The following is a 13866-nucleotide window of genomic DNA, read 5'->3' as shown; positions in this document are numbered from 1 at the left end:
TCAACATGACAACATGATACATGGAAGGAAGAATATAAGATATGAGCTGAATCTCTTGGAGGATGAATATCTTATATCATCTGGAATAAGACAGAGAGCGAAGGAATGTTTAAGCCAGTCGTCCAGCACATTAAGATGTAATGTTAAATATAAAATATGTGAATCATGTACCTTTTAAAAAAAGTTTGGTGGAAACCCACCATTCTGCAGCTGTGATGCATCTTTTCCCATATTTCTAAAAATATTAGATGTTACATGATTTTGAGCTTTATTTGCTTAGTTAGCAGTTAGAAATATTAGAAATATTAGTAGCTAATGTCAGCTACGATCGTGGCTCAAGAGTTGGCAGTTTGTCTTGTAATCGGAAGGTTCGAGCCCCAGCTCGGACAGTCTCGGTCGTTGTGTCCTTGGGCAAGACACTTCACCTGTTGCCTACTGGTGGTGGTCAGAGGGCCCGGTGGCGCCAGTGTCCGGCAGCCTCGCCTTTGTCAGTGGGCCCCAGGGTGGCTGTGGCTACAATGTAGCTTGCCATGACCTGTGTGTGAATGGGTGGATGACTGAATGTAGTGTAAAGTGCTTTGGGGTCCTTAGGGACTAAGCAAAGCGCTATACAAATACAGGCCATTTACCATTTACTATACCCATGCTATACACCCAGACATGGAAAGCCATGACATGAAGCTTCCGGTACAGTTTGTGTTAATGACAGAGGAACTTTGCAATGTGACTTTTATGCATTACACACATCAGGACTTGGTGAACCCACTCTGTAACTTTCCATATTGCAAAAACGATCAACTAGATATTAGATAAGATCATTAGATCAATATTTTTTTAGATATTCTATGATCAGTGTAAAGCTCAGATTGACCCATTCTTTCACAGAGGTGTGTAAAAGGTCCTTGGTTTTATACACCTCTGGCAACAGGACTGAAACCAGCTGATATCAAAGATTAAGAGGTGTGGTGCAACACTTTTATACATATAGTGCTTGTGTTAGCAAGCTACTGTAGTTAGCTGTGGCATGTGTGCACAGAAAAAAACATTACACTAAACATTACAGCTTTCTGAATGCTCTGTATTTCACTATAACTCAACTTGTACTGATGATGATGATGCCTCACATTTTATTGCCTTTATGCACTTTTGTTTTCATCAGTTTCATTTGTTTTTACAGCTTATAAGACTGACTTTCTGTGTTCCTTATACTGTTCACATGGGGTTTTCCATTCAGCCAGCTTTTTTTAAACACTTCTCTGCTTTAAGGTCACGAGGTGGCTAGAGCCTCTTCCAGCTGCCATAGGGCAAGAAGAGGGGTATACACCGGACAGGCTGCCAGTACATCACAGGGCCACAGGACAGAGAAAGAGAGGAGTCACACCACAGCCAGTATAGAAACACCAAATACCCTAAAAAGCTTGTTGTGATCAGCAGGAACCAATATGGCGGCAGGGAGACAGAAAAGCCTGATAGATTTGAAGTGATAGTTGACTAGAGGTTATTGTGAGTGCTAATGAGTGTTTAAAACATTGATTTAATTGTTTGAATAAATAAATAATATCTGGGAGCATTTCAAAATCGCTGAAGAGTGGCAACACTTGGATCTAGAAGGATTTTAATGTGAACTACTTTTGATTCAACTGTGCTTTCAGACTCCTTTGGGTTGTGCTTTCTAGAAATGGAAAAAAAAAATGCATAGTAGCAAATGGAGCTCTTACAGCTCTGTTTTATAATGGACTGCCATTTACCAGAAATAGTCTGTCCTTTTAATCAATTTAAAAAGCCAAGCTGCTGCTTTGAAGTTTCCCTCCTCACAGGGAAACATTAGAAGTCAGATGTTTTAAACACTTAGCTGTGGTCTTTAGTCACACTGGTGTGACCAAAGAATGCCTCTACATGGGGAATATAAAATATAAGGGAATATCCTTGCTCTGCAGCCCTGCTCTAAGAGCAGATACTTGACATTTGCATTGGCATATTTTTAGAGAACACTGTGACAGTTTGAGAGCCATTGTAGCCTATAATAAGATGTGGGAATGCCCTGTAGCCTGATGTTTGTCTTCAGTGGCAGTTTCTTAAAATGACTCTGCAGCATACCCCGTACAGATTTGTACTAATGCATCTTCTCCTGCCTTCCCACCAACATACAATGGCTGCTCAGACCCAAACTGACACACAGCAAATGTCCTTTATCCTTATCTTGACCTTTAATATGTTGTCCTAAGTTTGTCATTCCTGTCAGCTGACCAGGGTCACCCTCTTGCCTCCCAGGTTTCTATCTGCTGCCACGCTTTGCTGTCTCACCCCTCATTGTGTCCCCTCATCTGTCACAGTGCTCTTGCTGTCAAGAGAAACAGGCAATGATGGATGCTAATCACTTTGTCCGTGTACCCATCCAAGTCACTGCCTAGTCAACAGGCGCAGCCCAGCCTTCCTCCTTACAGCCTATGTATAAATGAGCTATTCTGTCTCCCCGCATTTCTACCATTGTCTCTGCTAGTAATGTATCTACACTCGTTAAGGCCGACTCCACACAGATACAGTTGTCATTGCACTTGACAGAAAAGAAACAAACACGTTAAAATATGCAGAACCAAGAAGTAGGATATGTTCATTTCTAATGTATGTAAATTATAACATAAAATAATTGCTTTGTGATGTAAAACACAGAGTGAATGTCTGCTTAGCTCTGATGTGCTCAGCTATTCACAAAGTGCAGAATATCAGATGTTTCACAGAGTCACAGACAGTCAAAAATATCCAATATTGATCTCGTTGTGGCTTCAAACCATTAATATACTTAGAAAAACATGACATGCTGGCTACAGTAGGAGAGGTCTCCTGATAAAACTACCTCAGAATAACCACTTTGATCTTGGCAGGGCTCATGTTGTGTTTGTTTGCACAGATGGCTTTGTTGCTTGGAATAATGGCTTGAAATATATCTGGTTGGACTGATTAAAATTCATGTTGTACAAATGTAAGAATTGATTCCTTCCCAATCTGAATTCATAAAACCTTTCTGCAATGCATGAACACAAACTGAAATATTTAAATTCAGTGATGATGCTGTACTTTAATATATCTAGGGAAAAACACAAAATTCTGACACAAAACACACAAGTTTTTCTTTTATTTTTCCTCAGAGTGCTTCTCTGAAGTGCTTTTTAAATTTTTCTATTTTCAGTAATGAGCTGTTAAATTAGTTTGTAAGGAAACATTTCAATCACTTAAATATTGATGAAAATCACTCACATTGCAGTATTTTAAGGAAAACATTGACCTTCTAACAATGAGTGATTGCTTTGTTGCTCCAGAAAGTATAATTTGATGAATTTCTTGAATTATAAAACTAAAAAATGTTTACAGAGAGTGGTCTTGGGTAGGGCTGGGCTATATCATACCATTTTTGGGAAATACGGTACACTTAAAATCAATCATTTGATATTTCTGAAAATCGACAGTACCCCTTATTAGGGCTGTTCTACATAACGATATATATCGGATGACGATATAAAAACATCTATCGTTTCATTTTACGCAATCGTTTGTTTCGTGGTGTCGCAAAATAAACTGTTTACGGCAATATTTTCTCATCGTTTTGATGGTCACTGTAGTGGCTATATTCATTTATTAAAGTTCTCTCTTTCTCTTATATTTAATAAAACCACACAACAGACGGACAAGCGGCTGTTTTTATGTGTTGTCGTTAGCAACAACGACGGTAAAACCATCGCATGTCCGCTTGTTTATTTTCCACATAAACCTTTCACAATAAAGCTCAAGATCCTGTTGAGACTTTTCAAAGTAAACGGAATCATGTGAAAAAGTATGCAGAGTATTTACGGATGAGAAGCAAAAAGGAGCCGTCAGGTGCTAAAAAATAAACCTTAGACTCAAACGTTAGAACAGGCTTTCCCCCGTAGCATGCCGTGTAGTTTCATGCATCGGTTAAAACATTCGACTCCAGGTACACGATGCCCAGCTGGAAACACTTCAGCAGCCCAAGATTCACAGAATTTACAGAAAATGTTACATTTTTGTGATTTATATTGTTATCGGATGATAGATGTTTTATATCGGGATATGAGATTTTAGTCATATCGCACAGCCCTACCCCTTATAATCCCGTGTGCTTTATGTATGATTTCTGGTTGTGTTTACTGACCTCGAAACGATTTTATGTACACGGCGCTCGAAAAGCTGTCAGATGTTTCAGTACAACTTTGCTAAGCTACGAACCTGCACTGCTTGATGGATTGTCGGAGCTTTACGGCTATCGTAGGCAGGAGCCTCGCGGAGTGATACGTACTGTGCTTCAACATAATATTACCGTATTGTGTGTGTATAACCTGCACTGTTAATTTTTTATATAACTTTAATGCACATAAAAAACAGCTGCTTGTTTAAGTGAAAATACATTGATGTTTTTTTTTCCCACTAATAAAGTTGAGGAGTTGTAAAGTATTTTGTCTAGTGTCAATTATATCGTCAGTTATATCATTATTGCAAATTTTCAAATGTATATCGTGATAAATATTTTTGGTCATATCGCCCTGCTCTAGTCCTGGGTTCAATTGCACCATCAGGCTGGGGGTCTTTCTGGGTTTTTTTTTTTTTTTGTATATTGCTATTACAGCCCATATATCTTGACAAGCAGAGGTCATTCTTTTGAGTTTTTTCTCTCTTGGAAGATGCTGTCCCTGGACTGTGACACTGCTACCTTGTATTCTGTCTTCATTAGCCAGTAGGCTGGGCAGTCTGGACCTCTGATCATAACTGCATTGACCAGCCAAGTTTATGTAAGCCTGATACTGTTTTTAAAGCTTTGCAAATAATTAGTGGGCACCATCTCAACAAATCCTCAAGGCAGATTATATTTTAAGCCTCAAATGACGAGTAAAGAATCTGGATTGTTGCAGGAATGTTTTTGAGATAAAGCAGTGCACCATAGAAGCTAGTATGTAGACTGCTCTATGCTTTCGGGAAAAGTTCAGTGGCATGCTGACTCGTAAGTGTCTCTTGTCTGGAAATGCAGACCTTTTTTATGGGAGAAGTAAGGGAAATGCATTTCAAATGACTTCTGACTTTGTGCGGTGCAACTTTATACCAAAACAGAAACAAGTTGTTGCTTTTGTTGTGGAGTGTGCTGCGATGACAGTGATTGATAAGCACATTTAAATGGCTGTTCACCTGAAAATCCCAGTGGGGAGGTTTCATTTTGTACAAGTGCACGCAGTACGTCTGTTCTTGACAGGCTGTAGAAAGGTTATCTGGAGTGTGACAAATGCTGTACTTCATAAAGAATTAATGTAATGGGTCCAGTGTTAGTTGGCCCAGCCACAGATATGCTTCATGCATGAGCTGCCATATAGATAGGCGAGATAACAGTTTGGTGAAGCATAATAACTTGTTAAGATGTGAACAAACCATTTTCACTTCACTTTGGATGAGGTGCTTTTGAGGGTGTGTTATTCAGTGCTATAGGGAGTTTAAGGTCAGTGTAAGAAGGGAGGAATCCTGAACCCTGATTTGAAGCACTAAATCAAGATGAACTAGAAGAAGTCAGAAGATGTGTTTCGCTTGCTTAGTTACCCTCAAGGCCATTTCCTGTCAAAGCTGCTCTGTACACTGACAAAGAAGGATAGCCCCTTGGCAGATTGTTTTGGCCAGTGGCCCATACATGCATTGAACTTTGAAGTCAGTAGTAGATCTGTCTTACTTTGTCTGAGTGAAATCTACTCTAGTGAAGTTTGGTTCATGACTGTAGGATACAGGGATGGGCAGAAATATACAAATTCCATCCATCCATCCATCCATCCATCCATCCATCCATTTCTCATTGGATGAGATGTACAAATACTAGACCTATGAACACTATAGCCACTATACCAATCAAATTTTAGAACTATAGTATGGCAACTTGGAATAGAGAGACCATGCAAACTCCAATTAAAATAGTTATGTTTGCAGTTTTGGTGCCTTTTAGAGCAGCAGTCCCCAACCTTATTTGCACCACAGACCGGTTTAACGTCAGACAATACTTTCACAGACCAGGCCTTTAAGGTGTCATGGATAAATACAACACTATAAAATACGACCAAGATAAAAACTGTGGTGTTTTGTAAATATAATAATAAACACGAATTCAGTGTAATTGTTTAACTTTATTAGCAGTGTCCTCCTGAAATGCACCAACGACACTGAGAGTAGCATCCTCCTCTCTGCCCCTTAATGCTCTCTGGTCGCTATGCTAATGCCTAAACATTTCTTTCAAAATAACCAGTACCTGAGACGGTACCTGTACCTGCGGCAGTCCCCAACCCCATGGCCACGGACCAGTACCTAATCCCTATAATTACAGCCATTACTCAAACACTATTATTCAGTTATTATGAAGACACATTTTTTTCATTTAACAACATTTATTTATTTATTTTTTAATTCAAACTGGTGCACACGTATGCTATGTTAGCTAATTTCCCTCAGAGCGCTAACATATCAGTAGAGTGACCGCATTTAGCTATAGAGCTGACGCAATCTCCTGTTTCCCTGTTGTGGCTGTCAAATAATACCCCAGGTTTGATTCATGCACTGAGTTTCTGCACTTAACTTTTACAATCTCTCTATGTTCTATCAGCGCCTCTATTAGAGTAATGAGAGCTCAGCAGCGGTGGCACTGGGTCAAGCAAGGCGGGGAGTGAGGGTGGGGTAGTTTCAGGAAGAAGAAAACTGGATGTGTGAAGCAAAACCGCGGACGTTTGTTTGGCTGCTTCGCTCTCTTGTTTCATGATCATTATAACCCTCGCTGGAGAAGCTGTGGATGAGAAAGATGTGACAAAGTGCAGAATGAAACGGAAAGTCTAAAAATAAACGCAGTTTCACAAGGAGAAGTGTGTCATTTTTTCCATCATGCCTCCCAGTCACATAATATGACAAGTGCAAAGCCAAGGAAAAATTAAGTCGAGAAAATTGCACATTTCAGGCAAAGCATCCTATTAGAAACATGTCTGCTAATGACTTCTCATTAGCCTTAACTGTCCACCAGATGGAGAGATGATGGTAATGTGCCAGTGCAAGATATAACATTTGTAAATAATTCACTACACGATGTATTTTCCTTTTACACATATTTAGAAAAGACCTATTTCATATTGATTATTTTTTTAATTGAAATTATCACATTAAAAGGTGATATTAGAGCTATAACTCCCCATTTTCTGTTTATCATTCAGCATGTGAGCAACTGCAAGGACATTCTTGTGCAAAGGTGACTTTAAGAATAAAGTCTCTAAAGTGTCCTGCTTGTCTACTCTAACTCTTCTTTCATGCTGTGTCACTATTAAAATCCTTGTCCTCGCAGTACGTGCTTAAATACAAGAGTGTTATTATCTAAGCTTAAAGTCTTCATCTGTCCCTCAAGCACTCAACTTGTCTCCATGTTTTACTATATTAGAGGGGCTCAGTTTAAAGAATACTCCTGCTGCCCTGTCTTTAGAGTGTCACACTTGACAATGTTTTGTGCAGTGGACAATAAAGATAATGAAAACAGATGATTTGCTGTCACAGTGGATCCAACCTATCGTCTAACGCGTTCTCGTCAAATTCAAAATCAAAACCGAAGCCAGCTGTCAACACATCACAGCAGCTGTGATGTTTACAAAGGTCAGCAGACTGAAAAAGGTCGCTTTTCCCAGAATAGATTCAGAGTAAAAGCCACTGCTGAGTTTAACCTCACGCTGAACCAGTAATGTGAGCGTGCTAAAAATGCAGCTTAGCCTCTCTGTGACTCTGTGCAGATTCGACTCACTGAAGAATATCTTCACTTCTCTGACAAGTTTATAGCTCTGAATTGAGCCATTAGAAGACCTGTCTGACTCTTTAAACGAGTATCACATTTTCACAGCACAATACTGTAACTGTGAAGACTATGTTTTAATGGAGCGCAGCTCTGTTTCTCTGTAACTTTAAGTCGTTTTTTTTATTTATTAAAAGCAATAATTCGGAAATCCTTTAGAGAAACAAATATATAACTTCTCACAGAGTTTGCAGAGGAGAGCTGCAAAGGATTGTCGACATGAGAGGATTTTTGGGGTGTTAGTAACACAGTCAGGAAACAAGGATGGAGAGAGAGGAACCCCTGTTGTGCTCGATTGACAACTGGGCCCCGGGAGACATGTGGGAGAAAAAGATTTTGACTTAAAAAGGCAGTCTAACAGCAGCCTTGAATGAACCATTTTTCAGTCCATTTAGTACAAAATGATGTGTTAACTTACAGGCAGCAGTTTGTATTTGACCAAAAGCAGGAAAGCAAAACTTTTGCTTTGCTAATACGCTCTGTTGGCTTCTTAGGGAATGCATATTCACAGAAAAGCAAAGAAAACAGCCTGGATTTGGCTTTTCTTGCGCTTATTTTAAAAAACCTCAATTAAAAAACAAACAAACAGCTACTACTTGCAAATTCAGATGTCTTGGATCAAAAAAAGAGAAATGTAATATTCAGTCTTGCTTTTAGCATGATGAATGGCACATAATGACTTTAATATACAAGTATACCTAATCAGTGGAGCGTACCAGCAAACAGAAATATATAAAACTAAACGCAGCTTCACCAGCTTCTCTCAAACCCCCAAAACAGTCCTGCAGCACAAGATTAAAGAGGTTTGACTCATTTCTGAAAAGCCTGACAGTACCAGTGTGGAGCCAAGCCTTTTTAGACAATAAGTCAAATTTTGTAATCAATTCTATAATTCCTGGGAAGTCAGTGAGTCCAATTTTTGTGTCCTCAGATGGAAGATTTTCCCCTTTCATTCTGGCCATGGCAAACTGAATTAATTAGAGTGGTCTGACAGGCTATGAATGCATGTCCTCGAAGCCATAACAACCAGAATTGTCTCAGCGTGATTTCAACAATACTCCTGTTACTGTAGAAGTAGCTTTGCGGCGAGTGGGAGAGCAACTCTGTGTCTGTTTTTATGAATGAAGCAACATGCCAGTGTCAGGGTTATGATTTCTGTGGATTAACTGGACTGTTCTGTGCTTGCCTTAATGCAAGGCCTCTTTTTCTGGGAAGATATGATACGGAGAGAGAGATCATTTTTCTAACAGCTATCAATAAGGACACTGTACCGCACTTGGACTTTCTGAAAAACAAGGCATAAAGACTCTGACTCATTTGGAACTCTGACGACAGTCTTTCAATCACAGATGAACTGTTGTTCAGCGTTTGCTGTATACAGCCTTGTTTGGTTGAGCCTCAAGCTTAGTCTCTGTGTGTTTCCAGCCCTTGGATGAATTAAGGGAAACCAGTCAAAAATCTTACTCTTGACTGGTTTGCACTTATTAGAGTATGAGCTGTCACTGGATGAGCACTGTAACATCGAGGTCTAAAGCAATTGGCTGAGTGTTTAGATGTTGTACACCTGTCATTTAAGGAGGCAATAAATTGAGACATTCTGTTTATTCAAGCTCAGCCTTTATAGTCAACATATAAAATGTATACTGTTTAGTGGAACAATTATAACTACAAAGCAGCCATAAGCAAACGGTGAGATTAATAATCAAGAGAAAGTGCATTTAAAGTGATTTAGTACTTGATGTCACTACTGTACATAGTCCAAGCAAACCGTTAGACCACTGAAAGGCACTGAAAAGTAAACATTGAGCAAAGATTAAAAAAAGAAACCAATAAAAGTAAAAGTACTATATAAAATAGTGATATACAGTTGGGGAAACAGTTGTTTGATCCCCTGCTGAATTTGTATGTTTGCTGAGTTCCAAAGAAATGAAATAACTTTTATATACGTAGTGTGTTTTAAGGGATTTTAATGGTTAATATTCTGTCTCTCTACATTAAAATGAAACTACCATAAAAACTAGATTCTGTGAGTAAATGTATTAATTCAGCAGGAGACCAAATAATTATTTCCCCCACCCTAAATATATTCTATTTTTCTGAGGGTACAGTGTTTAAGTTTCCTTAAGTGCACCAAAGGAAACACAAAGTTTAATTTGGATTTGAAAATGGCTGCAGTTATGGAAGGCGTTTCCACTGGTGTGTTTTTAGAAGGTGCTGTCCATCTCATATCTATTTCCTACTTCCAACATGCAGAAAAAGAACTTACCAGTCCAACAAGACAGCCTTGTTCACATAGGAGGGATTAAGCCTATTATAGTAAAAATAAGTGGACAGATGTCCCACCTCCCACAATGTTGAGGACAGGACATAAACAGGCAATTCTGCAGACACACAATTTCACTAAGCTCTCATTTGAAATCAGTCCACAGACTGGCAGAAACACAGTCTTTGTTTTCTCACAGCCACTCCTTTCTTACAAGTTCATTTTAAAGAGCGTCAGTCTAAACAAATGTCTGTGTTCCAAGTGTCAGTTAAACTGTACACAACATGGTATGAAATTACAGTGAAGTAGATTCAATTTATTATGAATCTAATCATAAGGATAACATCAGTTTAATGCAAAGCTGGGAAACAAGTGGCATCCACCTGTCATTGATCCCTGAGGTCATCATCTTTTGGTATACTAAAATTTACCAGTTACTATTTTATTTCTGCTTTTTTTTTTTTTTAAATTAGATTTTAACTTATGGATCTTATAATTTTACTATGCTACTGGTGCATTTCTTTTTGTTGACAAAGTGAATATTTTTAATAGTCACTTGCTATATCTTGTGTACATCTTATGGTCATAGAGCCATCAGCCCGATTAGATATTAACAGTCACATAGCAACAACTCAGTGCATTTAGTCATGTATACATGGTCAAGACAATCTGCTGAAGTTCAAACTAAGCATCAGAATGAGGAAGAAAGGTTATTTGAGTCATAGTTGTTGGTGCCAGACGGACTTATCGGAGTATCTCAGAAACTGCTGATCTGCTGGGATTTTTCCCACAAAATCATCTCTAGGCTGGTCAAAAAAAAAAAAAAAAATCCAGTGAGTGTCAGTTCTCTGGGTGAAAATGCCTTGTTGTCAGAGGTCAGAAGAGAATACCAGACTGCTTCATCCTGATAGGAAGGCAACAGTAACTCATACAACCACTCATAACATGTAAGGCATGCAGAGGAGCATCTCTCATTGCACACATTGAACCTACAAGCAAATGAACTACAACAGAAGAAAATCAATCCGAGTGCCATTCCTGTCAGCTAAGAACAGCAAAGCAGAGCTCACACGGGAGCACAATAATTGGACAACAGACTGGAAAAACGTTGCCTAAGGAGTCTTGATTTCTGCTATGACATCTGGGTGTTATGGCCAGAATTTGGCATAAACAACATGGAAACAATGATTTATCCTGCCTTGTATCAACAGTTCAGACTGGTGGTGGACCAAAATCTCTGAGAAATGTTTTCAGACCTTGTTGAATGTGTTCAGTTTCAAGAGAAAAACAGGACTGAACTGGGTACGAGCAAAGTTAGTTAATAAAGTTTAGTGGTTCTGAATCTCTGTGGTAGTTTATACTTTTTGAATTGCATTGTACTTCCAACTTAAATGAAATGAACCATTTAAATATTATTTTGCTTGCTTGCTCAGTGGAAAAGATAAGGTTACATACATTATTATGTTGTGGTTTTGTGCTGTATAAATAAATAAACAACTTTTTAATGAAGAAGATGTTATGAAGGTAAAATTATAAATGTTTTGTGCGACTGTTATTAAAAATGTTGTTGAAATGTACATTTAAGTTATAATTACAGGTATTTTCTTCACATTGAAGATAAAGATACTCAATTACCCAGGTGTCAGGCTACCCCCACTGACACGTGCTTTACCATTCTTGTACCATTCTTGTTATTCACTTACAAAAAGCACATTTAAGTGCAGACTGTTTCTCACACCAGGATGATTTTTGCAGAAAGCATTGTCTTTTGATTTGACTTGCACAGGTGCTTCTGTGAGTATCAACACAGTGACAATGGTAGAACAGATCTGTTCAGCTTTGAGTTTAATGCTCAGCCAGGGGTATTTGTTGTCTGTCAAAAGGCTGAAACCACATGAGGAAAACAGTAGAATTCACTTCCACACTTAGAGGTAAAACAGTTTATTGTACTTGGGTAGGCTGGCTCAGCAGAAGCAGAGATGTGCTTCTATATTTATTCCAAATCAGGGAGGTGTTCTGGTAATGTTTTATCAATAATACAAATCCCCTTGTTGCTCTCTATGTCAGCCAACAGTCTCGCTCTGTGCACACTGAGGGGAAGGCTGATTAAGGTTTCTTTGCACGTGTGGAAATACAGTTCAGCCTAGCTTGTCTGAGGTTGACAAGGAATATCAGTTAGTGCCTTAACTAGGTCAGGTTGTGCATTAAAGCTGCTGTAGGTTCTTACCGAAAGGGATGCAGCTTTTTCTGCAGCAAAGTGTGTGTGTGTGTGTGTGTGTGTGTGTGTGTGTGTGTGTGTGTGTGTGTGTGTGTGTGTGTGTGTGTGTGTGTGTTTTGCTGGTAGATCTTGTGGGATTCAGTATAATATAATGATAAAAAAACAATTCCCATCTCTTAAGTACTTCTCCACTTTCAAATGACTTATTCAGACCTTGTTTTATTCATTATATGCTAAACTCAATTTTCCCCTCCCAGTGGTATTTACACACTGAACATTTTTGCCATCTTTCTGCCAATAATTTACTGGACGATTCAACTCAAACAAATACAAAATCAACACAAACTGCTGTAAACACCATGACGTGAAATAGATGCTAATCAGCATAAAGCTTGAGCTGTGTTTCTAAGGAGAGATTGCAAAGCAGGATTTACATCTGCCGTTATGTGCGTATACTCCCATGAATACCTGGGTGCATCCATGTTTAATCTTCATGTGCACATGAATCCATCTAACACTTGCTTCTTCTGGGTCACAGTTGGAGTTGTGATCTCTGTTGTGGTGAAAAATGGTTCTAATTCTTGTATTTCCCATGTACTTTCCTTGCTCATCGTCTTCTTACAGGTGTTCTTACAACAGATCATCCGCTTCCACTGCACTGCACTGAACTTGCTCATATGTATCCCAAATCTTGGGAACGGGATTTAATTGTGCATTTGCTAGCTGTTTTTAAACACCGTGGCATTAACTAAAACTTTCACCATCTGGGGGCAGCATTTCACCAGGGACTGTGTGAGGTATTTTATTTTTAATTGTTTTGTTTTTTATTTATTTAACACTTATTTCTTTCAAGCTCCACCCCCATTTCTTCAAAAGAATTTCCTTCCCCATACCACCCACGATGTGTTGTTAGTTGACTTGCTACAGTATCTTGTGGTAGAAAGTGGTACTACATGAAAGTGTGGCTCGGCCCTGTTGTAACTTTAATGTGTATATCTTCAACCAAATACACTGATGTTTGGACATGAGTGGTTATTTCAGAGTAGTTTAAAATAATTATCTTTAAGGTCCTTTTTTCTACTTATTAATAATAATGGCTGTTCAAAAGAAGAATAACATGCAATAACATATTTCACGATGGGCAATATCGCCTCAAAATGAGATAAAGAAAATTTGCAGTACTGAAATTTCATGATGTAGAAAAAAGGAAAAAGCTGAATGTTTTATTGATGCTCGGAGTTCGCAGGCAGCAGCGTTTATGAGTAAATAAAGGGCATTTTCTGTCCTTCTTTTCCAATACGCTTCTGTCACTGGTGACTGTAACTCATTTAAAGTGGGATTTATATTGATACAAGGAGCCAGCACCAGCAGCAATATTGTGCAACATTAGTGACATCGCATTATATCCAGTGACACAACATAAGTCAGTGTACGCACAAAAAGTGCCTAGGTAGTGTTGACTCTGGGAATTTTAAGCAACAGTACAATGATCCTACTACTATTAAACAGTTTAACACTAACTTAACC

General features: G+C 38.7%; 1 protein-coding gene across 3 annotated transcripts in view; it reads left to right on the top strand.

Annotated features, from left to right (window-relative positions):
- Positions 1 to 13866, top strand: part of gulp1a (GULP PTB domain containing engulfment adaptor 1a) — a 91994-nt gene that overhangs the window by 16819 nt on the left and 61309 nt on the right. The gene's annotated exons all lie outside the window — the stretch shown is intronic.

The sequence above is a fragment of the Maylandia zebra genome, linkage group LG16 (assembly GCF_041146795.1).
Source record: "Maylandia zebra isolate NMK-2024a linkage group LG16, Mzebra_GT3a, whole genome shotgun sequence".
NCBI lineage: Eukaryota > Metazoa > Chordata > Actinopteri > Cichliformes > Cichlidae > Maylandia > Maylandia zebra.
This window is presented reverse-complemented; position numbering and strand designations above follow the sequence as displayed.